This window comes from Molossus molossus, unplaced genomic scaffold (assembly GCF_014108415.1).
Source record: "Molossus molossus isolate mMolMol1 unplaced genomic scaffold, mMolMol1.p scaffold_m16_p_6, whole genome shotgun sequence".
Classification (NCBI taxonomy): Eukaryota; Metazoa; Chordata; class Mammalia; order Chiroptera; family Molossidae; genus Molossus; species Molossus molossus.
Window position 1 is genome coordinate 46345149 of NW_023425399.1, and position 25659 is coordinate 46370807.

Sequence of the window (25659 nt, forward strand, 5' to 3'; positions counted from 1 at the left end):
GAGGGGTGATGCTATCTGCCAGATGAATGTCTAGAGTTGAGTGGAATCAATGGACCAGAAAACATAGTTCATTGCTGATTTGATAAATATTATCTATGTGAAATATTAGGTTCTATGACTTTAGTGGACTAGGGAGCTTGTTGCACACAAAATAGTTCTCAGAATACAAAATTTAAAAATTGTTGTATTAAGACTTGCAATGGTCTTTCCTGACAAGAACCTGTGCACCTTCTCCTTCTTTCTGTGGCCCTAAATAACACTGATTAAGTGTCTTCCACAGTCACACAGGAGACCTCAGGCTCTTCTCTCCAGTGAGGTTTGTGTAACTGCTGTATGGCTTTGGTTTATCTTGACTGAAAATTGGAGGCAACTTAAAAATTCAATGTTCAAGATGAATTAACGTGGTTCAGCCATTAGAAAAAATTGGTTTGAAATTTTGGGAAATATTTTTCATACATTAAGTGATGGAAAAGAGTAGCCTATAAAAATTGCCCTTATTTTATAGGGACAATAGTAGAAGAAAATATGCAATATTAAGATAGTTCTGGTAGGTAAAGAATGAAGGTAATTAAAGTTTTTATTATTACTTTTTAATTTAAAACTTTATTTGAGCCTGGGTGGTATTGCTCAGTAGATTGAACATTGTCCTATGGCCTGAGAGGTCCTGGTTCGATTCCTGGTCAGGACACAATCCCCATTAGGCAGTGTGTGTGTGTGTGTGTGTGTAGAGAGATATATAGATAGATATATAATAGATATGTATGTGTGTGTGTGTGTGTGTGTGTGTGTGTGTATAATGGCTCCCCTGCCCCTGAAGTAATTAAAAGTGAAAATTATGTACAAAGTAGTCTGACAATTCAGAAATAAATTTTAATTCATCAGTAAAACACAGAGTTTGTTTTAGTTCTTTGAGAAAAAGAAGGTAAATAAGATGAACCAGATCCACCATGTTTGGGGATGATAGTTAATTTTTGTTGACATGTATAAAAATACAATCCCTTCTTTACTTTAGAACTTTTAATATTGAATAAATACTTTTAATTTTTATTATATATTGACTAATTTTTACTTTAATCAGTCTCAAATTCCTTTTGGAAATTGGTGATATTTAAAATAGAAAAAGAAAATTCAGCAGTTTCACTCCTAGACATATATCCAATTGAAATGTATATATCTGTTCTACAAAATACATGGGCTAGAATGCTTATGGAAAAAATATTCATAATAGCCCTAAACTGGAATCTACCCCAAAATACCCATCTATAGTACAGTGGATACATAAATTGTGCTACATTCACATAATGCATGCAGCAATGAGAATGCAGGATCACACTATATGTAACTATAGAGGTGAGGTTCACAATTATAATCTTGAGTGAAAGAAGCCAAACACAATAAAATACATATTATATAATTCCATGTGGGTGGGTAGTGTCTGAGAAGGGGCAGGGCCTTCAGGAGTGTTGGGAATGTTCTCTTTCTTGATCTGGATGCTTGTTTCATGGGTGAGTTTACTTTGCAGAAATTCATCAAGCCAAACACTTGCCATATGTGTCTTTTTTTTTTTTTAGTGAATATTAAACTTTTAAAACATTAACACATAAATAAGCAAGCATCTGTTTATTCTCTGTCTTCATTCTTCAAAGGCCTTTACTACTGACAGTGTCCAAGATCACATCTTTAGTTTCTTCTGAAAGGTCCTTGTCTTTCATTGGCTCCTTTTCTTTGTATTCCTAAGAATCCACAGGATGCTGTCAAGCTCTACATGCATCCTGGTGGTCACTTGGTGCTGCTTGCATGAGGCTTCAACATCCATCCACTTTTTTGTGAAGTCTTGTTGTTTTTCCATCATGCAGCATTTCTGTCAGAGATGTTTTGTCTTAAAGGGTAGACCCAAAGCAACAGAAAATAAGACTGACACAACTAACTCAAAATGCTTGCAAACTTTTCTGAAGGAGAGATATAAAACTATAACATAGAAAAGGATGATTTGAAAGGGAATATTAGATACCACTATTCTTGTGTTCTATTGGGCCATGATCCTTCCTATAGGGTTTCCTCCTGGGCCTATCTCTGATGACCCACACATTTCATCTCAAAATTGAGATCCCCTTCACTTTGTCCTTCTTCTCCATGTCCTTGGTTGTAAGTCCCAGGAAAGGAAAGACCAGTTTCAGTCTTCATAATTTCAGTGGAAATGGTCTCTGTCTTTAATAAAGACTACACTTTTCAGCATTAAACAAGATATTAATAAACTCAATCTGGAAGGCTTTCATAATAATAGTGAAATAAGCATTTTTCTACCTCACATCAGCTTAATTAGAATGGGCTTACCAAATTCTTCCTCCTAGAACAAAGGGAAGGACCTCACCCTGAACAAACATCACTTTCGACTTTGGAGTCCAAAAGTTGTTTATGGCTCATCCCACCTCACCCCACACAAAGTTTGAAAGAGGTTGATTCCAACCCTCATAGAGGTAGTAACTGCAGATGTAGAAATAACAAGGAACTGAAGTGGAGCTTGAACTGCTACAATCTCATGAACAAACTTTAGTGCATGAGAAGTTGCTTCTTATGGATGAGTAAAGAAAGTGGTGTCTTAAGAAAGAAGCTATCTGATAAAGATGCTGTGATGGTTGTTGAAATGACAACAAAGGATTTAGAATATCACATAAACTTATTAGTAAAGGAGAAGCAGGGTTTGAGAGGATTGATTGAAATTTTGAAAGGAGTTCTACTGTGAGTAAAATGCTCCTACAGCATCTCAGGCTACAGAGAAAGAGTCAGTTGATGCAGAAAACATCAGTGTTGTCTTATTTTAGTAAATTTGCACAGCCAATCCAACCTTCAGCAACCCTGATCTGTAAGCAGCCAGCAACTTCAAGGTAAGACCCTCTTCCAGCAAAGATTATGACTTACTGATGGCTCAGATGATGGTTAGCATTTTCAGCAATAATATATTTTAAAATTAAGGTATGTACATTATTTTTTAGACAAAATGCTATTTTACATTTAATACACTATAGTATAGTGTAAACACAAGTTTCATATGCACTGGAAAACCAAACATTTGTGTGACTCACTTTATTGCAATATTCACTTATTGTGGTGATCTGGAATATCTATGAAGTATGCCTGCATAGAGAACTCACCTAGGCAGATAAGGATCATTCTGACAGCAAGAGGATTACTTCAGAATCAAGACTTTAGATTTGAACTGAGCTGGGCAGATCATGTTTTGAACAACCCTATTCTTCATCTCCTTTGTTTCCAAATATCTACTCATGAAAAATAAAAATGACCTTGACTTGCCCTGTGGGTTTGCAGTTCTTGAGCAGCCTTGACCCTTTACAGCAAGTTTTTTCCATAGAGTCTTTTATACTTTAGGGCAGAAGATTTCTTTATGTCCCATTTCCTGGCAAACAACCTTCACCTTTGACAATGTTTCTCCTGAAAAACCAAAAACAGAATAAGATACTGTACTTGAATGTGACTATTCAGAGCCATTGCGGAAACAGTAAAGCAGAAGTTTGTGGACACTTGTTTGTGATTCTTAGTTGTTTTGAAGGCAAGCTCTATGTCTTAAAACTTGAAAAAAGTTTCCAGTTAATAAACAGTGAAATAAATATCCACAAATGGAGATATAAACAGTACATTTAAAATGTACCTTATTTCAAAAATGGTGTCTGCTTCCCAAAAGCATATTCAAAATGAGTGGTGGGGTAGCATCCTGGGGTTGGTTGCTCAGCATCAGCTAACACTTTCACCCATCTTCTACCCACTCTCTGTTCATCATGTCATTTTGTAGCATTTCATCTTTGAGGATACCTTTAAAGTTTGGTTTAATGAGACCAAGCTTCAACTGTGAGAAATCACAATTGGGGTAAGAGGAGGGGACTCTGGGTATAGTTTTAGAGATCATTGGAAGTTATTATTAGGAAGAAATCCTCAAGGGCATGAACTCAATTTTGAAATACCTATACATCTTTTCAAAAGTGTCCTTGTGAATGAGAGAAATAGAAAATCACCAACACCATAGTAATACCTGTTCTACAGGCAAGATACCTCACTGGACGCCAAGATCAGAGGGCAAATGTTTGAAGGAAATAGGATATCTGCATATATTTCCCTCCTCTTCCAAGATATTTGTTGATTACAAAGGGAAAATAGTAACCTTACAGTGGAGAATCCTGGCAACACCACCTTATCCAATGACCAGGGTTAACATCACCAGTGATAAGATATATCGACATTATGTACCCTGGAAGCTTGTACTGAGATGACCCCAACATTACTAGAGTGGTATTCTTGCCCTAAATGCACAATTTGAGTCACAAGAGAAAACATCAGACAAACCCTAATTGAAAGACATATGCAAAGTAACTGATGAGTACTCTAAAGATTTCATTGGTCTTGAAAGACAATGAAAGAATTGCCTAGACTGGAGATGGCTAAGCAGACATGACAACTAAATGGAAAGTGGGTCCTGGACCAGAAAAAAAAAGTCAGTAGAAAAACTGGTAAAATTCAAATAAAGTCTGTAATTAGGAGTTTTGTTCCACTGCTAAATTTTTGGTTTTGCCAATCATTGTATGGGTAATAGGTGAACCTGGATCAAGGGCAGATGGAAACTCTCTGAACTATTTTTGCAACTTTCTGAAAGTCTAAGGTGATTTTATTTTATTATTATTATTTTTTAATCCTCACCCAAGGATATTTTTCCATTTTTTGTACAGATAGAGTGGGGGAGGGGGGAGGAACAGAGAGAGAGAGAGAAACATCGATGTGAAAGGGACACATCGAGTGGCTGCCACCCGCACAACCGACCAGGGCTGGGGACAAACTGCAACCGAGGTATGCGCCCTTAGCGGGAACCGAACCCAGGTCTCTCCAGACCGCAGGCCGACACTCTAACCGCTGAGCCAAACTGGCCAGGGCAGTCTAAGGTGATTTTAAAACACAAATTTAAAGAAAAAAATAATGAAAAAGTGTTATTTTGAACTGGAAGTCTCCAAATATAGGTAGTTGGTTTGGCAGGTTTTAGTGCCTGCAGATGTAAAGCCATAAAATTGCTTTCAAAAAATGATAATATAGAACTATTCAAAACATATTCTTCCCACCTAAAGAGAATAATTGAAATAAGAAAACAGTAAAGCTTTCCCTGAGATGAAAGGTGTCACTGTGTAATCCAGTGGAAGTAAACATATGCTGGGGTATTGCCAAATGTAATTACAGCTGTGTGGAAAAGAACTTTATATTTGTCCAACTGACATTTTGTCATAGAATATCCCAAATCCTGATCTTTCAAAACATAGTAAGAGAATTGGTGTATTCTTTGGTTAAACTTGTCTTAACTTCAGAAAGCTAGATAAACAAAGGCTGTTATAGCCTGGTTACAAGGTTTTAAGATTCACTCCTGTACTGACATTGAGGTGACCGGAAAATGTGTGTATTTTTACTTGAGAAACTTCTTTACTTTTCACAAAGCTGGTCCAGAACTTTTTAAAGAGTATACTCCCCCACTCTAAAGAATTCCTCCATAAGAACTGAGCATAGCCTGTTCCTCGGGTTCCTATTAAACTAGAGCTCTCACAGGCTACACATTTAAAATTCATTAGGTGACAAATGCTGGAAAGAAAGATCACCTCCTGGATTCATTGTTGATACACTTCAGAGTTCTTTCATCAAGATGATGATTAATAATCTATGTAAAAGTAACATTTTCCTTAACACCTGCAATTGCCACCATGCTTTGTGGATTTTAAAGCTTTTTCTCATTTTATTTTAGCAGCAACAGCAAACATTGATTGAGGGCCTAGGAGTGGGACTCTGAAATCTGTACTGAGTCACTGCAAGCCTGGCTGAAGAGTGGGATGAACGAAAGGACCAAACCCCACCATCACCTGAAAGAAAATCTAGAAATTGGGCACCAGACAAGACAAAGGAGATGAATTTTGGGTAGATGAAAAAACTTTTTGGGTTGAGGCAGAGGTGAGTGAACATGCAAATGATGACAGCCTCCCAGGCTCAGACTCACAAAACTTGGTATCTTATTGTACAGATAGCGAGGAGCTGCTTAACTTTAAAGCAAGAATGTGTAAAATTTTATTTATGAAGATCGATTTGAAATAATGTGTAGAACCAGTCAGAACTATGGAAGAAACTGAAGACAGGAAGACCAACTGGTAGTTAATAAAATTCTCACATTCATTGACAGCTTATATAACCAGGACCATGCTAAAGGCTTTATATGCATAATCACATTTAGTCTGCCCAGTGTTCCTGGGGACCAGGTCACTATTATCCCTGTTCTGCAGAACAAGAAAGAAAGAAGTAGAAAAAAATTCTTTTTATTGTTAATTACAACTGACATACAATATTATATTAGCTTGAGGTGTACACATAGTGATCAGACATTTGTATAAATTATAAGATGGTCACTTTGATAAGCCTAGTACCCATCTGACACCGCTATTAAATTATTATTCACTATATTTCCTATGCTGTACTTTACACTGCCATGATTGTTCTTATAACTGTCAATTTGTACTTTTTATTTATATTTTTATTATACTTTTTTGAATTTAATATAATAAAAATTTTTCTTACTTTATCCCCTTTTCTTTTCTTAATTATTTTTTTATTTATTTGTTTTTGTTACAGATGTTTCTCCTTTTCCCCCCATTGACACCCTCCTCCCCATCCCCACCCACCCCATCCCCAGCTTTGCTGTCTATGTCCATTGGTCATGCATACGTGCATATAAGTTCTGTGGTTTATCTCTTCCCCCCGCAAAACCTCCTCTGAGGTTTGTCAGTCTGTACCTCACCTGTATGTCTCTGGGTCAGTTTTGTTATTTAGTTTGTTTAGTGCATTATATTCCACAAATAAGTGAGATCATGTGATATTTGTCTTTCTCTGTTTAGCTTGTTTCGCTTAGCATACCACTCTCCAGGTCCTTCCATGTCATCTCAAAGGATAAGAGATCTTTCTTTCTTACAGCTGCATAGTATTCCATTGTGTATATGTACCACAGCTTTTTTGTCCACTCATTTAGTGATTGACACTTGGGTTGTTTCCAGATCTTAGCTGTTATATATAGTGCTGCTATGAATATAAGGGTACATATATTCTTTCTGATTGGTATTTCAGGCTTCTTAGGGTATATCCCTAGAAGGGGGATCACTGGGTCAAATGGCAGTTCAATTTTTAACTTTTTGAGGTAACACCATAGTGTCTTTTGTAGTGGCTGCACCAGTCTGCATTCCCACCAGCAGTGTGCTAGAGTCCCCTTTTCTCCACACCCTCAACAACACTTGTTTGATGGTTTGTTGATGGTGGCCATTTGACAGCTGTGAAGTGATACCTGATAATTGTTTTAATTTGCATCTCTCTGATGATTAGTGATGTTGAGCATTTATTCATATGTCTCTTGGCTATTTGTATATTTTGTTTGGAGAGGTGTCTATTTAGGTTCCTCTGCCAATTTTTAATTGGGTTCTTTGTCTTCCTTTCGTTGAGTTGTATGAGCATTCTATATATTTTAGAAATTAACCCCTTATCTAATGTATCATTGGCAATTATGGTCTTCCATTTTGATGATTGTTTCTTTTGCTGTGCAGAAGCTTTTTAGTTTAATGTAGTCCCATGTGTTCATTTTTTCCTTTGTTTCTCTTGCCTTAGGTGATGTATCAGTAAAAATTCTGCTGCGTATGATGTCTGAAATTTTGTTGCCTGCATTTTCTTCTAGAATTTTTATAGATTGACAAGTTACATTTAAGTCTTTTATCTATTTTGAGTTTATTGTTGTGTATGGTGTAAGTTGGTGGTCTAGCTTCATTTTTTTGCAAGTCGCTGTCCAATTTTCCCAACACCATTTATTGAAGAGACTGTCTTGACTCCACTGTATGCTCTTGTCACCTTTGTCAAATATTAATTGAGCATATTGTCTTGGGTCAATTTCTGGGTTCTCTGTTCTGTTCCATTGATCTATCTGCCTGTTCTTGAGCCAGTACCAGTCTGTTTTGATTACAGTGCCGTTGTAGTATAACCTGATATCTAGTAATGTGATCCCTTTTACTTTGTTCTTTTTCAAGATTGCTGTGGTTATTCGGGGTCTTTTCTGGTTCCATATAACCTTTTGGAGTGTTTGTTCTAGTTCTGTGAAATTTGTTGTTGGTATTTTGATGGGGATTGCACTGAATCTATAGGTTGCTTTGGGTAATGTGGACATTTTAATGATGTTAATTCTTCCAATCCATGAACAAGGTATATGCTTCCACTTTTTTATATCTTCCTCTATTTCTTTTTTCAATGACCTGTATTTTTCTGTGAAGAGGTCCTTTACTTCTTTGGTTAAGTTTAATTCCTAGATATCTTAAATTTTTTTTGCCTTGATGGTAAATGGGATTGTTTTTTTAGTTTCTCTTTCTGTGAGTTCATCATTGGTGTATAAGAATGCCATCGATTTCTTGCTTTCCTTTTTTTTTTTTTTTATCCTCACCCGAGGACATTTTTTCCATTTTTTATTCAGATAGGGTGGGAGGTAGAGTGAGGAACAGAGAGAGAGAAACATCAATGTGAAAAGGACACATCAAGAGGTTGCCCCCCGCACGGCCCTCAACACAAACCAACCAGGGCTGGGGACAAACAGCAACTGAGGTACGTACACTTAGTGGGAACTGAACCCGGGTCTCTCTGGACCGCAGGCCAACGCTCTAACCGCTGAGCCAAACCGGCCAAGGTGCCATTGATTTCTTTCTTTTATTTATTTATTTATTTATTTTTATTAATTAATCAATTAATTTTTGTTACAGATGTTTCTCCTTTGCCCCCCACTGATTTCCTCCTTATCTGATATATCATTGGCAATTATGCTCTCCCATATAGTGGATTGCCTTTCCATTTTGATGATTGTATCTTTTGCTGTGCAGAAGCTTTTGAGTTTGATGTACTCCATGTGTTCATTTTCTCCTTTGTTTCTGTTGCCTTAGGTGATGTGTCAGTGAAAATTCTCTTGCATATGATGTCTGAAATTGTGTTGCCTACAGTTTCTTTTACAATTTTTATGGATTCATAAGTCACATTTAAGTCTTTTATCTATTTTAAGTTTATTCTTGTGTATGGTGTAAGTTGATGATCTAGTTTCATTTTTTTTTTGCATGTAGCTGTTCAATTTTCCCAACACCATTTATTAAAGAGGCTGTCTTTACTCCACTGTATGCTCTTGCCCCCTTTGTCAAATATTATTTGAGTATATTGCCTTGGGTCCATTGCTGGGTTCTTTGTTTTGTTCCACTGGTCTATATGCCTGTTCTTGTGCCAGTACCAGGCTGTTTTTATTACAGTGCCTTTGTAGTATAATCTGAAATCTAGTAATGTGATCCCTTCAACTTTGTTCTTTGGCTATTCGAGGTCTTTTTTGGTTCCATATGAACTTTTGAAGCATTTGTTCTAGTTCTGTGTAGTATGTCGTTGGTATTTTGATGGGAATCGCATTGACTCTTTAAATTGCTTTGGATAATATGGACATTTTAATGATGTTAATTCTTCCAATCCATGAACAAGGTGTATGCTTCCACTTTTTATATCTTCCTCCATTTTTTTTCAATGTCCTGTAGTTTTTTACAAATAGGTCCTTTACTTCTTTGGTTAAGTTTATTTCTAGGTATCTTAATTTTTTTGCCTTGATGGTAAATGGGATTTTGTTTTTTCTCTTTGTGTGAGTTCATCATTGGTGTATAAGAATGCCATTGATTTCTTGACGTTAATTTTGTATCCTGCTACTTGGCTAAATTCATTTATTAAGTTTAGTAGATTTTTGATGTGGTCTTTAGGGTTTTCTATGGATAGTATCATGCCATCTGCAAATAATGACAGTTTTACTTTCTCCTTTCCCATTTGAATCCCCTTTATTTTTTCTTCATGTCTAATTGCTGTGGCCAAGACTTTCAGTACTATGTTAAATATGAGTGGCAAACGTGGGCTTCCCTGTCTTGTTTCCGTTCTTAAGGGGAATGCTTTTAGATTTTGCCCATTGAGTGTGATGTTGGCTGTAGGTTTTTTATATATGGCCATTATTATGTTGAGATATGATCCCTCTATCCCCATATTGCTGAGCATTTTTATCAGAAGTGGGTGCTGGATTTTGTTGAATGCTTTTTCAGCATCTATTGATATGCTCATAGGGTTTTCATCTTTCATTTTGTTTATGTGGTATATCACATTTTGATTTGTGAATATTGTACCATTCTTGATTCCCTGGGATGAATCCCACTCGGTCATGATGAATAATTTTTGTGATGTATTGCTAGATCTCATTTGCTAATATTTTGTTAAAGATTTTGGCATCTGTGTTCATCAGAGATATTGGCCTGTAGTTTTATTTCTTTGTAGTGTCTGTATATGGTTTTGGAATTAGAATTATGCTGGCCTCATAAAATTAGTTTGGAAGTGTTCCATCTTCTTGAAGTTTTTGGAATAGTTTGAGGAGAATGGGTATTATATCTTCCTTGAATGTTCAGTATAACTCCCCCATGAAGCCATCTGGGCCTGGGCTTTTGTTTACTTGAAGTTTCTTAATTACATCTTCAATTTCCTTAGTTGTTATTGGCCTGTTCAAGTTTTCTATCTCTTCCTGGTTTAGTTTTGGGAGGTTGTGTGTCCATTTTCCTCGATTGTCCAATTTGTTGGCATATAATTGTTCATAGTGTTTTGATGAGCCTTTGTATTTCTGTGGTGTCAGTTGTTACTTCTCCTCTATCATTTCTGATTTTGTTTACTTGGTTTTTCTCTTTTTGTTTCTTGGTGAGTCTGGCTAAAAGTCCATCACTCTTGTTTATTATTTCAAAGAACCAGCTTTTTGTTTCACTGATCTTTTGAATTGTTTTTTTTTAGTCTCTTTGTCATTTATTTCTGGTCTGACTTTTACTATTTCCTTCTTCCTACTAGCTCTGGGTTTTTCTTTTTGTTTCTAGTTCTTTAAGTTGTAGGGTTAGAAAGTCAATTAGGAATTTTTCTTGTTTCTCGAGGTAGGCCTCTAGTGCTGTGAACTTCCTTCTCAGGACTGCTTTCTCTGTGTCTCATAGATTTTGTGTTGTTGTGTGTTTGTTTTCATTGGTTTCCAGGAAGTTTTTAATTTCTTCCTTGATCTCATTAGTAACCCATGCATTGTTTAATAACATGCTATTAGGCTGCACGTGTTTGAATGTTTTTGTGTGCTTTTATTGTAATTGAGGTCTAGTTTTATGCCACTGTGATCTGAGAAGATACTTGATATGATTCAATCTTCTTGAATTTGTAGAGACTTGCTTTGTGTCCTAACATGTGTCAGTCTGTCTTTGAGAATGTCCCATGTGCACTAGAGGAGAATGTGAATTCTGCAGTTTTGGGGTAAAATGTTCTGTAAATATCAGTGAAGTCCAACTGATCTAGTTCGTCTTGTAAGGACTCTATGTCCTTGTTAATTTTTTGTCTAGAAGATCTATGCAGTGTTATCAGTGGCATGTTAAAGTCACCCACTTTGATTGTGTTGCTATTGATCTCTTCCTTGAAGTCCTCCAGAAGGTTTTAAAGATATTTTGGTGATCCCATATTTGGTGTGTAAATGTTTACCAGGGTTATATCCTCTTGTTGGATTGATACTTTCAATATTATGTAGTGAACTTCTCTGTCTCTTATTATGGTCCTTGTTTTGAAGTCTATCTTGTCAGATATGAGTATTGCTACAGCAGCTTTTTTTTTTTTTTTTCATTTCCATTTGCTTGAAAAATTTATTTCCATCTCTTCACTTTCATCCTGTGTGAGTCTTTTGTTGTGAGATGGGTCTCTTGTAGACAGCAGCCATATGGGTCATGTTTTCTTATTCAATCAGCTAATCTGTGTTTTTTGATTGAAGCATTTAAGCCATTTACATTTAAGGTAATTATTGATAGACAGTAATTAGATGCCATTTTAATTGTATGCCTGTGTTACCCCCCCTCCCCCTTTCTTCTTCTTACAACAGTACCTTCAGCATTTCTTTCGGTACTGGTTTGGTGGTAGTAAATTTCTTTAGTTTTTTTTTGTGAAGCTCTTTATTTCTCCTTCAATTTTGAATGATAGCCTTACTGGATAGAGTAGTTTTTGGATTCAGACCCTTGTGTTGCAATAGTTAGTACACTTCATGCCACTCCCTTCTGGCTTGCAGCATTTCTATTGAGAAATTAGTTGACAGTCTAATGGGAGCTCCCTTGTAGGTAACTTTCTGTCTCTCTCTTGCTTATTTTACAATTCTTTCTTTGTCTTTAATGTTTGCCATTTTTATTATGATATATCTAGCTCTGGGTCTTTTGGGAAGCATCTTGCTTAAAAGTCTCTGTGTTTCCTGGACTTGTGTGACTTTTTTCTTCACCAGTTTAGGGAAGTTTTCTGTCATTATTTCTGCAAACAGGTTCTCTATTCCTTTCTCTGATTCTTCTCCTTCCAGTACCCCTACAGTGTGAATGTTGTTACATTTTATATTGTCCCACAGCTCCCTTAAACTCTCCTCCTGCTTTTTAAACATTTTTTCAATTTGCTGCTCTATTTGGGTGTTTTTCTGTACCTTGTCTTCTAAGTCACTTATTCAGTATTCACCTTCTTCTAATCTACTATTGAACCCTTTTAAGGTATTTTTCATAACAGCTATGTCGTTCTTTATTTCCTCTTGATTTTTATGCATAGTTTCTACCTCTTTATGCATAGCTTCTACCTCTTTTTTTTAAGCTGAAGTAGTTCCCAATGAGCTCTTCATAATTCTTATTAAGTTGCTTGTAGTTCTCACCAAATTGTTTGAGCACCCTTAAAATGATTGCTTTTAATTCTTTATCTGACAAGTTGCTGTCTTCCATTTCCTGTGGTTCCTTTTCTGGTGCTTCCTCTTTTTCTTTCCTTTGGGTTTTGTTTCTTTGTCTCCCTATTTTAGCCATCTGGTTGTTCTAGACCTAGTGAGGGATGTTTGGATGTGTAGGCAGCTCACTGCCTATCAAATAAGACTATTGTGCCTCCCAGACTGTTCTGTTGCATGTTGCCTCTTGCCTGCTGTGGATCCTGGAAGACTGACTACTGGGGGCTGCTGTTGGTGTGTCCTGGTATGTGCTGCTGCTAGATCATGTGGGCCCCTCTGAAGCTGTGTTACCAGCTGGTCACTGGTGCCACCTGTAGCTGTATAACTCAGGCCCTGCTGGAGCTGCACTCCCTCCCCGTGCTGTGGGCAGCTCTGTCACACAGGCCTCACTGGAGCCCTGGATCCCCACTGCTCTTGTGGGCCACTTGTGTTGCACAGGCCCTTGTGGAGCCCCACATCCCTCCACTGGCAGCTGGGGAGTGTTGCTGCACTGTGGGGCTCAGCTCCTGCTCAGCCTTTGCTATAGTTTTTGGGGATGGGTCTCAGCTGCTGATCTGTGCTTCTGTTGCTTGGGGATAGATGTCTGCTCCCCAGTCTCTGTTGCTGGGGGAATATTTCAACTCTGATCGGGCTTCTACTGTGGAGGATGGTGCTGGACTCCTGGCCATTTGTGGTTTCCACAGCAGGCACCTTGACAGTTCCACTACTGTGCACTGGTCTGTGTTGACACAGGGTATACACTGGTCTGATGGTGCCAGGTGCATTGGTGGGCTCAGGTGCATTGGTGGGCTCAGGTTGCTGGGCCCTGGCTGCTCCCATTGCCTCCTCCCAGGGAAGACCCGGGATCTTCCAAAATGTTGGGACCTCCCTGCAGCACAGGGAGAAGCGCCCTGAAGAGTAGCTTACCACAGTAGCTGGCTGCTCCCCATCCACAGCACAGGAATCTTCTGCTCCGTGTCTCTGCACTGCCCAAGTTTTGTCAAACACCTTCATGTCCACTCACACTCTCTCACACACCAGCTTACTCTCTCACGCACTCACCCTCCCTCCGGTCCTGCCTGCCGCCATCTTTCCTCTCAATATCAATTTTTACTTTTTAATCCCTTCACCCATTCACCCATACCCCCAATGCTCTCCTATCTGGCAGCTGTTTGTTTCTTTAATGAGGTAGTGATTTTGAGTAATCAGCTCACCATCACAAAAGTAAGTTTGACCTAAACGCAGATCATTTGATCATAGAGCTGGGACTTTAAACCAGTACTCAGCATTCAGACAATAATTCTGATGGTAGTAATAGGGAAAATGCCAAGGGAAATGACCCTGTATTAAACATTTCTGGCAGAGAGGCACTGTTCTAGTTTCTTTGTACATATTTGGTTCTAAGAACAGGGTTGTCAGGTGGGCCTTCTTATCTTCATGAATGTAGACTATGATCAATGCTAAAGGCCTGGGTTCAGCACTCTAAATATGGGAGGCAGGGAGAAGTGAAATGTTACATCAGGCCTGTGTGGTTGAAGACCAGGGAGACAGATAGTGGAGAGTGAGGAAGGAGTACTGGTTTGATTTGTAAACCTGGAGAGCACTTCCTGGTCTTGGGGTGGGGGACTGTGCCCATTAGAAAAAGAAAAAGATGAATTTTCTTAAATTTTATTTAAGTCATGTTACCCATAATTTTTGAAGGATGCATTAAATTATAGAATTGTGTGAGCTTGCAATCATTAAGAACAAATAATCCAATTAAGTTGGTGGGTTTAGTTAGCCTTATCCTTAATTTTCTGAAGTCATATAAAAGGGAAGCATTTTTATGCACATAAATATCCTTTTGGTCCTGATCACTGTGGCCCAGTTGGTTGGGCATCCTGTGCACTGAAAGGTTACCAGTTCAATTCCTGGTCAGGGCACATGCCTGAGTTGTGGGCTTAATCCCTGGTAGGGAGCATGCAGGAGGCAGCTGATTGATGTTTTGCTCTTACATCAATGTTTCTCTTTCTCCCCCTCTCCTTTTCTCTCTAATAATAAATAAAAATATGCCCTGGCCGGTTTGGCTCAGCGGTTAGAGCGTCAGCCTGTGGACCAGAGAGTCCCTGGTTCGGTTCCCATGAAGGGCAGGTACCAAAAATATAAATAAATAAATAAATAAATAAATAAATAAATAAATAAATAAAAAATATTTCAAAAACATTTGGAATAGTTTGATAATTTTATGTCTCAAATTACTGCCTTATATTTTTCTGCTCAAATGTATATTTGAAAAGTAAGCCCTTTAGCTATAATTGCTGGAGTGATTATGCATGTAGAAATTATATTCAAACAGTGTAGAAGGTACAAAATGAACACAAAATATCCTAGTCCTACTCCTCAGAAATACCATATTTAATCATGTCTATTTTTGGTTCTTATGGTTATTCACACTGAATTTAAATTGTTTATTTACCCAGAAAGCTTATTTTGAAGCTTATTTAAAGCTTGAATTGTGTATAAAATGGCACAGCATATTGTGTTACTTTTACTAAGAGTAATTGATCTACCATACATTTTAGAAACAGGCAGTTTTGAACTTTTCAGCAGAGAGCTCTAAAATGTTGATTGTAAAAGTATGTTATTAGTATCTGACACAACCATAAAAAGCTTCATTACAAACACTACTAAACATACATTAAAATATTTGAATATCTTTCATGCCTTGAAAAATCTGAAGAACCTTTTAAATTTATGTGGTGTTAAAATGTTTTTTAAAATACCAGCTTTATCAGAATCCATTGTTATATTGTAGCATAAGTGTACATACTATAAATGCTGGGGAAACAAAAAGAAAAAAAAATCTAAGATGGGAAAAATTCCTGTTGGATGTAATGTTACCAGTTTATTATTCTGGGATCATTAACAAAGTGTTCGCTAACATTGCCTTCTCTTACTTATCAACCACACAGCTGAACTCAATCAGCATGATCTCCAACTTAACTGTCATTAAAAGTAAGGATTCAGATATGAATGAATTGCCTTGTATATTTTGTACCCTTTGCGCATTTGAACACTCTGGATTACTGGTGCAAGATAATTTTAATCCCATTTCATTTGATTAATTAACTCAGCTGCAATAATTGTTTCAGTCTCCTCCTGCACATGCCTCTCCGACTGCATTGCCCAAGTCTCCATTAGAGCTTTTCATTTCAACTGGTGGGTCTGGGGGGCACTTGACAACAATGTTCATAATTGCTTTGTCTAATTGTAAAGGATCAGGATGGTAAACCTTAAAAGGGTGTTTGCATGAAGAGTGGTATTTCAGTTTACCATGATACTTTCTCCTGTTGCTGATATCATGCCTAATATTATGAAATGTCATTATGCCCACAAAAAGGGATGAAATAGGAGTGGGGAAGTGTTAACATTGGAGCAAATGCTGCAGCCCACATGCCCATTAAAACAAAAATTCTGCCTCAGAGCCATATTGTTCTGTTACTTTCTCACCATGACTTACTGGGTAGTGGTGACTTCAGACGCTCTTACCCTGACCTCCAGGGAAGAAAGCAAGTCCTGGTTGGTCTTCTTGTCCTGATTCCCCTGAGCTGGCAAAAGGGGCAGCTGGTGGGAGAAAGGACAGGGGCGGCTAAGGGGACTCTGCTGAAATTAAGGAGCTCCCTAAGGGGTAGAATTAACATTTTAATTTAATTTCTTTTATAACCAATATTCATTCTTCTGAGAAGGGTTCTATAGGACTTTCCGGCCTGTCAAAGGGGTCTTTGGTAAACAAGAGATTAAGAACCCATGTGAGGTGGGTGAGCAGTGAGGCATTTCTCCCACACCAACAGACCCATTTCTCCAGACACATGGTCAGGAATCAACCAAAACTCTTAATTTAGAAAAAACAAAAGAACTTTCTATTCATGTGGAATTTTATCCAGCCTGAGACATCTGTGATTGTATGTGAAGGAATAAATATACAGCCCCACTCCCACTCCACTCCCTAACCCTTGCTTTTCATTTCAAAGTGAACTGGAGGTTTCATAAGAGCAGTTGAAGAGTTATGAACAATGGAAAATTACCATGATGTTAATTAGAAGTTTATGAGGTGCTAAGAAGGGCTAACTCATATTTTTCCTTTTATATAACAAATGTTGGTCTAGGTGTTCCCTGTTCAGTATGGGAGCACTGGCCACATGTGGTTATTTACATTTAAATTAATAAAAATTAAATAAAATTTAAAAATTAGTTCTGCAGTCACACGAGCCCCATTTCTAGTGCTTGACAGCCACATGTGGCCGGTGGCCACCGGTTGGAAAGCCCAGGCACAGGGCATTTCCCTCACTGAAGAACTTTCCAATGAAGAGGGTCCCGGAAGACTTCTTTATCTCATTTACTCTTCACTCCAGAGCCTGGCCTGGAACTGCCCCCAACTTTCTTTGTCCTCACTCATTCTGAGTATTTGCCCCCATTCCCTCACCTTACCCAGTCCTGTGCCACAAAAAAAAGGTGTGTGAGGAGATTCCTACAAGTTCAGCTCCACAATTTTAAAATGATCTGACACATTCACTAGCTTCTTGTGATGCCCTTTGAATTAGGAAGGGCAGGTATATACTTTTCAATTTGTTTTAACCAGTGGGAAACAGGCTCAGAGAGCACAAGTAACTTGTCCAAAGTTGCACATGACACAGGCCATCTTCCAATTTCTGGTAGAGGCTTCTTCTCATGGTTTGTGCTTTGTGAAAATCTACTATAGTCATGTGGTCTTAATTTTTAAGGTAGATAAGTTCAGTCTTTGCTGTGTCGCTACAGCAGGGTGTCGCTGTGGAGAGGAAGTCTGTTGGCAGCAGGGACCCAGCTTGGAGTCCCCTGCCTCTGCTGTGAGCCATCTGGCTGTGTGAACTGGAACAGACATTTCCCTCTTGGGGGTCTCAGTTTCCTCATCTGAAAAATTTGAGAGGTAAGATTTCTTCCAGCTCTAATAGTCAGCTTATATTTTGGATTACTTTTTACACATATGGACATATGACTTTTGATTATTTATTTCTCACATTATTCAAAGACTTTTAAGAAACTTTCCCAGCCCTTCTTTTGGGGCGGCCATAATTCTAGCAGGTAATTTCTATTGGTAATTTAATAGGATTATCTTTAGCAAGACGTGACATTTCATCTAGGCCCTTGCTGTCCCAAAGATAGCCCTGCACCAGTAGCAGCAGAAGCAGCCCCTGGGAGCTTGTTAGAAATGCAGAATCTCAGGCCTGCTGAATCAGAATCTTATCAAAATCCCAGATGATTCATTTGTGTCCCAAAGTTTGAGCAACTCTGATCCAGGCCCTGGGGAGATGAGAATCAATGCAACTCATCTACTAGAAACCTGCCTTAGAAGTACCAGGCATACACAGGAAGCTTGTCATTGCTCCAGGTACTCCCAGAATCTCCCCTCAGGGGTTTTCTAGTTAGGCTTTGAGCTCCTTCCCTAGGCAGGGATATATTCTCTCCTACCTCTGTCTCAGAAATGTGAGAGAATTCATGGAGAACCCTGAAGTCCACCTGCTTAGGGATTCACATCTGCTCTTACAGCCTTTTCTTCCATCTCGTTAAGACTGACTACAGCTCTCTGGTTGGAGCAGCATTTCCATGCATACCCCGTGTTCCTATGTGGCCTGGGAAGTTACAGATTAGAATACTGGGTTCACAGGGTACACTTGGAGTTAGGTGGACTCCAGGCAATGTGGCTGTGAGTCACTAAGTGGCTCAAAGGAATGCTGGCTTGATATCCCTGGAGTCCACCAGGGGCCTAGAGAAACACACTGTCTCTCACCATGCCTGGAGGAAGAGCAGGATTCCATTAGATCAGAACCTTAGGAAATGATTATTTCAACCTTGGTCAGAGGATGAGGTAGGATTCAGATTACAAAAGTCTAAGGCTAAGTGAAATTCAAGGTAGATAATGTCTAGGCTATGAGACTCCAAGTGCCTGTGTGTGTGAGCCTGCTCGGGCTGCCATAACAAAGTACCAAAGACAGAAGGGAGGAAACAATAAATGTATTTTTTCAGAGTCTGGAGGCTAAAAGTTTAAGAACAAGGAATCAGCAGGGCCAGTACCTTCTCAGGCTCCTCCTTGGCTTGTAGGTGGCTGTCTTCTTGTTGTGTCCTCACAGGGTCTTCCCTCTGTGTGTGTTGATGTCCTAATTTCCTCTTCCTATAAGGACACCAGTCATATTGGATTAGGGCCCACCCATAGGACCTTGTTTTAAAAATTACCTCTTCAAAAATCCTATCTCCAAATGCAGTCACACTCTAAGATATTGGGAGTTGGGACTACAACATATGAATTTGTGGGGGGCACAATTCAGTTTATAACACACCATCCCAAAAGCCTCTCCTGTGTAGTGACAATGGCTCTTTCTGCATATGGTACCACACACTGTGGCTGTGCTGTGTGTCCTCATGTCCTATGTTCTCGAGACAAAAGTCACCATGGAGGTTGGACTTTAGGGAAGCCAACTTCTCATGGGTGTTTTAGACCCAGAATCTGACCAATGGGATCTTCAAACTGGGTAGTATCTACCTGACCCTCTTGGGAAGTAGGAAAGTGCACTGTGCTCAGAGAAGCTGGGAGCTTCTTTCTGATGGAAAAATACCAAGTCACTGGCCTTGTGGCTGGATCCTGAGAGAGTGAGCCATAGTCTAGATCTGTGTGAGAGCAGCTGTACTTCCGAGGCTTGGCCATGCGGGGCCAGAGTGACTGGTTAGTCTCCTTGTTCCTTGTCACACAGTTGCCTGAACTCACTGATTCTTTGCTACCCCAAATTCCAATTAAGACAGAAAGGTATATGAATGGTGGACATTCCCAAGGAATACATGGGGAAAGGGAACTTTGGGATGAGGCATTAGCTCCTAGGTGCCCTCTGAAAGACTGATGTCAGATTCAGGATGAAGAAAAAAGCGAGATCTCATGTTTGTGACTCTCAGTTTGGGCTCCTCTAGAAGCAGATCCCAAGACAAGTTTCACATACAAGTAGTTAACAATGGAGAGGATCCCCAGAAGGAGCAACAAGGAAGTGGGAAGGTGAGACAAAGAAGGGAAAAAAGCCAATATAGGGTGTGTTAACGAGCAAACTGCCACGGAGGCAACTGGAGACCTGTGGAGGGTGACATAGAACATGTCTCCCAGTTTTCCCACCCATTCCAAGGAGCTGCAGTATTTATCCATCAACCTCATGTAAAACTAGTTGAAGACTGTGAACTTCCCAGCACTTGCAAACTGTCCCAGGGGTCTCACACCCTCTTGCTTCCCCTTTCGGCAGTGACTTGCAAGTGCTGTAGGCACATGTGGGAACAGGGAAGGTCCCTGGGTTGTGGGTATCCTGGTGCTGTGTGCAATGAACACTTCCTCCAGAGACATGTCTTTTCATGCTTGGAGGAGTTGACCATGTGAACTGGTAGAAGGACTGGACACTGTGGTCAGACTATCAGGTGTGTCTGATTCCTTATCAAAGAGACAGAAATTGAATTCCTTTGGCTTGACCTCATAAATCCAACTCTCCTATTTTATATTGGTCTATGCTGAGGCCATTCTTTTATGTTGTTGCTAGCAGAATTAAAAAAAAAACATGAAGAGGTCTGAAATTAAATACTTACGTAAACTGTTGTAAATCTTTCAGATTAGGGAGCTGAGCACTATACTCAAAAGAACATTTTAACTTATTTTATGTTTCCTCCACATCAGGTAAAAGAGAGGTAATTATTTAAAGATATAAGGTCAATTTGCAATTAAAATTTATTTTTCTTCTACCCTTGGTCATTCCAGGGGGAGAGAGGACTTGCTTTTGTCACCAAAACCAAACTAATAGTAAGCCATGGGCTCAGGAATGAGAATAGACTCAATGTGCCCCTCAGGTGGACCCCAGGACCTGTTCCCCCTCACACAGTATCTCGTGGGGTGTGTGTGTGTGTGTGTGTGTGTGTGTGTGTGTACAAGGTTCTTGAAAGAAGTCAATGGGCTGCCACACAGAACAGCCTGGCTGGGACCTGAGACTCATTGTTAATGGAAACTGGCAGTCCTGCCCCATGGGGAAGCCCACCACCCAGCTGCCTTCCAAAGAACAGGAGGAAGTCTTTGTTCTCCCCCACCTCTCCCTTCCCCTCTTCTCTTGAAATAAGATAGGACACCCTAGTAAATTCCACCTACACCCCCTAGACTTGTTCTTTGTAAGAACACTGTGTGTTCATATGAGCAGGTGCTTAAGTTCTCTTAGATTCAGTTTCCTCATCTGCTGAAGGACTGATTGAGTGTGACAATCAGATAAGTAGATACAGGAGTAGCAACTAGCAGGTGCCTGGACATAGTGGATACTTAATAAATGGTGGTGGTGCTGATTGTCTTTAGGTATGGGGGCTGAAGGCAGATAATTGTGGCTTTCTCTGTACTAGTTTATAAATAAAGACAAAAGTACCATAAGTGAAAACAAGCAGCAAGTAAAAGGCTGGATTTTTTTCATGAAAGTTTTCACTTGATACCTATAAATATTCTGGCAGGAGGGAAGATTTTTGGGTGATGGAAATGTTCTGTGTCTTGATTATGGTGGTGAAAGTTATAGCAGTGTGGGCATCAGCAGCCGTAAGGTTGGGGGCAGATTGGGCTGGGATGGCTAACTTTAGCCTCTTTCATCATGTTCTTGCGCCAAGTTCAAGGGAAGAAAGTTTTAATTAAATCTAGAATTAAGATTTAGCAACCTATCCTTCCTTCTCCAAAATAAATGGACAACTTCTGCCAACACAACACACCACACACACACACACACACACACACACACACACACACACACACACACACACACACCCCGCACACCTTAGCCCTGGTGTGAAGGACACGTACGTAAATCCTGTACGTGTTAAAACTGCACTCCATCCCGCAGGACAGTGCCCCAAGGGAAGTCTTTTCTTATCCAATCGCGCCACCAGGCCGCCGATTTGGGCACTGCAGATTTCCTAATCTGATATCGATCCGCTGGTATGGTAGTGGGAGGGTTTAAGAAAGTGAAAGGATCAATATTTGGAGTCACGAATGCCTTTGGTGGGAGGCAGTTTCACCTCTCGCATTCACTGAAAAAGCGGGAATTTTGGGCCTTATTTTGAGGGGACAGACACAAGAATTTAACCCTTTCGGTTCCTGGTCCGCTGCCCAGACCCATCCTCTCAGAAAGGCAACAGGACAGGGATGGAGGTAAGAGGAATGTACAATCCGTTCTCCTTTACAATCTCGGATACCCCTGCGCTCCAGTTGGGGCCTCAATACAAGGTCATCTTAGCTGAGGTGAGGGGCGTTTTCTCGCCTTCATTGCCAAGACCCAAAACCAGGAGTATGCGTGGCGTCTCCCCCTGGTGGTCAGATGGCACCACTGCACGGTTCGCGCGTGGCCCCGGAAAAGCGCGACGTGGCAGAGGGCTTCCCTTTAGCGCTTTTCTTTGCTGTCTGCAGTACATGAACCTGACTGGGAGTGGGAATGAGCAGGAGTAGCTGCGGTCTCGACTCGACGGTGGGCGACAGGTGAACGTCTTTTCTTCCTAGTGCTCCCTCCCTTCTTCCCCCCAACCAAAATCAGAATACTTCCGCATCATTCTCTCGATCTTTTAACCACCTGGACTCACCGCACCCTTGCAGAACTGCCCACCCCGCATTCATCCGTAGGAGTCCATATGTTCCTGAGGATCGCTCCGGATTGCGGAGATCGCTCCCCGGTACCCTTTGTGGAACGCTCCTCGTGGCCAGCTCGCTCATGGTCCACAGGACACGTTCACTGTTGTTTGCGCCCAAATATGATAGAAGCTGGGGTGGAGATGAGAAGTGGCACGTACGTGGAGAAAGAAGGATGTGGGGAAATTCAAAGCGAGTAAAAAGTGTTCCTAGGTGCAGATTGCCCCTGTCGACGTGCACATTCCAAGCCTCCCGTGTTCCGGCAGGACAACTGGGAACCCGTGGCTCCCGCGGGCAGGGGACTCGAAAAGTCTTATCCCCCTTGGTAGCCTTAGAGATGCGGCTAGAGCGCGGAGCTCCGGCGCCTCCTGGCGGTGGCGCGCGGGCCAGTAAGTTTCTCCCGCCTGAGCTGGTGCGTCTTTGGGACGTGGGGCCCAGGCATGAACCTGCATTTTCCCACTTGTTCGGGTGTTGGCGCCGAGGCCTATTCGTCTTTTTATTAACAACAATGCCCCGGGAAGAAAAGGAAAATTAAACCCTTTAAAAACTAGACTGGGGGGAAGGGGAGGGTAAGTGTGTGCCTGTGCGCTCGCTCTTGGGGGAGAGGGGGGGCGAGAGAGGGGAGAGAGAGAGAGAGAAAGAATTGGGGTATTGGTGAAAGCAATAAAACTCAGATCGCTTCCTTGGAGAGATAGCGGCGGCTATAATGTGCTGGGGGAATCAGGGGTTTATTTGAAGATCCTGGATAAAAGATGATATATCGACACAGTTTAGAGTGTCATTGCGTCTGGCCTCTCAGGAAGCCACAAGTACATATTTCCTGAAATACCAGCCAACACAATATCTAATCCACATGTCACTTAAGCATGGGAGGGGTACATCAGCATCTCACAAGGTCACGCCTGGTTTCCTAGTTCTGGGTGGGGAGACCACCCCTCCCCCCCCCCCCCCCCCAGCGCCAGGCAGGACCTGGATCTCCTGGATGCCCCTCCCCTGGCCTATGTCTTCAGTATAAGTAATCACTTAGACATGGGTCTTAATAAATATGTCTGAGACTGTCCTTATGTTCAGTAAATATTGGATTAGCTTTTCAATGACCAGGCTCTTGAAAAGGCTGGAGAAATCCACACCAGGTCTCAGCTAAGCCCAACAGTCAATAGGTAATAAAAATAAGTGATTTCCCTGGCTGGAGAGGGAGTCTGGAGTTGAGAAGGGGGTTCTTACTCTTATCAAGTTATTTGATTGTACTAAATATGACAGTAGTAATAACTAGGAAAAGGGGAAGTGTCCAAATTTTGGATTAGCTGTAATTTCCATCTCTGTTGTGCTCCTTAGGGCTGAGTCATTTTGCCCAAGCTGGGGGGGGGGGGGGCACACCTGGGTTCTGTTTTTATTTCCATGGTTCTCAGCATGAACTCTGTTTAGCTCGTATTTGTTTGTTTGTTTGTTTGTTGATGCTTATGGAAAATTTTGACCCAGTTACTGGGGAGGGACATGGCCCAAAAGATCTCCTACTGCCAGGAACTAACTTAGACTGCTTAGGTGAAGCAAAAACGGGCAACTTCCTTGGAAGCTTTGCTCTGTCTCTGTCAGTGAGTTTTGATAACAAAATGATGCTGGAGAAATTAATAATTAAAGAGGATGTCCCTTTCTCCTCCAACACGGGGTAAGAAGGATAAGGTGGAGATGGTAAAATAAGTTTCTTATCTGGTTTTCCATCACACCGAGATGCCAGCGGGATCCCTGTGCGTAATTAGAATGATGCGAAGTTGGTAACCGAGTGGTGCTGCGGAGTGGATGTGGCTTGGAACCAGCTGGGCCCAGGACTGAGAGGCCCCTTGGCCTCTCCGAGAGCCTTTCCATCAAAGCGTGCAATGGTGGCTCCGTGCGCCAGGGCGCCAGAAGGCGTACGGTGCGGTCACCAGAGGACTGGATTTTCATCTACCCCGGACCGGTGAAGCCCCAGAAGGACGAGCATCTCCCAGGCCCTGTGCACCCAGTCTCCTCCTGGGCCCGGCACAGTCCGACGGCTTCGACACGGGGCTCCCAGACGGGGAATGCCTGGCTGCCAGTTCTGACCAACCAGAGCGGGCAAAGTGCGCTCAATGAGTTCAAACACTGAAGGCCTAAGCCTTAGAGTTACAGTCCATATTTGGTAGAAAGGACGGGGATTGGGGTGGGGGTTCTCCGAGAGAGAGAGAGAGAGAGAGAGAGAGAGAGAGAGAGAGAGAGAGAAAGAGAGAGAAAGAGAGAGAGAGATCCAGCTCGCAGTGTGACGGGGGCCTACGCGAGGCTAGAGCCTTCTGAAGCCATCAAAGACAGGGGTGGCTTTTTTTCCCCTCCTCCAACCTCCTCCCGAATAGATATAGCACGAATTTTTAATGCGTCTTCCTTTCACAGACAACAATAAAGGGTTTGAAAGCTGGACACAATTTGGGTTTTGTGAGGGTCCCTCCTAGCGCTCCCTCGGCCCAGCTGGCCATATGGAATCCAGCATGGAGCCCGCGGATGACAAAGGGACCCAGTGACAGGCCCAACAAAACCCCAAGGAGACTTCTGCCTGACTCCGGGATTCACTGCCCGCGATAAGCGCGCTGAATGGTGCGGGGTGTATGGGGGGAGGGCGGGCCCCTCTCCCTCTTCCCTTCTCTCAGTCCCCTAAGATCCATTCTCTGTCCCTTTTTAATATGCACGCCTCTAACATCCCCAGCTCCCAGCTCTCCCATTGTGCGGCCCGCTGTAGATTGGGCGAAGATAGACTGCCAAAGCGGACCCGGCGCCGGGTGCGCTCTCAGGGCGCTGGGGTTAGGGCCACACAGGGCTCCACGGGCGCTTTTATTGACTCCATGGGGACCCGAGGACAGAGAGAGGCGGGTGCCAGGCCCACCTCCCTGGCTCCTTGCCGCTCAGTGCACATCCAAACGGCAGGCCTACAGCTTGGCCTCTGCCCTAAACGCAGACACAGTGGAAACCTGAGAGAATCTGGACTTTCTATGCAGCCTTCTTCCTCCCTGGAAGCCTGAGAGCTCCTATGATCAATCTTGGCCTCCAGAAGCCCTGAGGCCAAAGAATGTAGTCTTGGGGCTGTCCCACTTCAAGAGGCTCTAAACTCTCACCTCCCTTCCCTGTGGAT

General features: G+C 41.3%; 1 pseudogene; it reads left to right on the forward strand.

Moving 5' to 3' along the window:
* The window catches only part of LOC118619186, a 149632-nt pseudogene extending 126906 nt beyond the window's left edge, over positions 1-22726 (forward strand).
* Positions 22727-25659: the final 2933 nt, after the last annotated feature.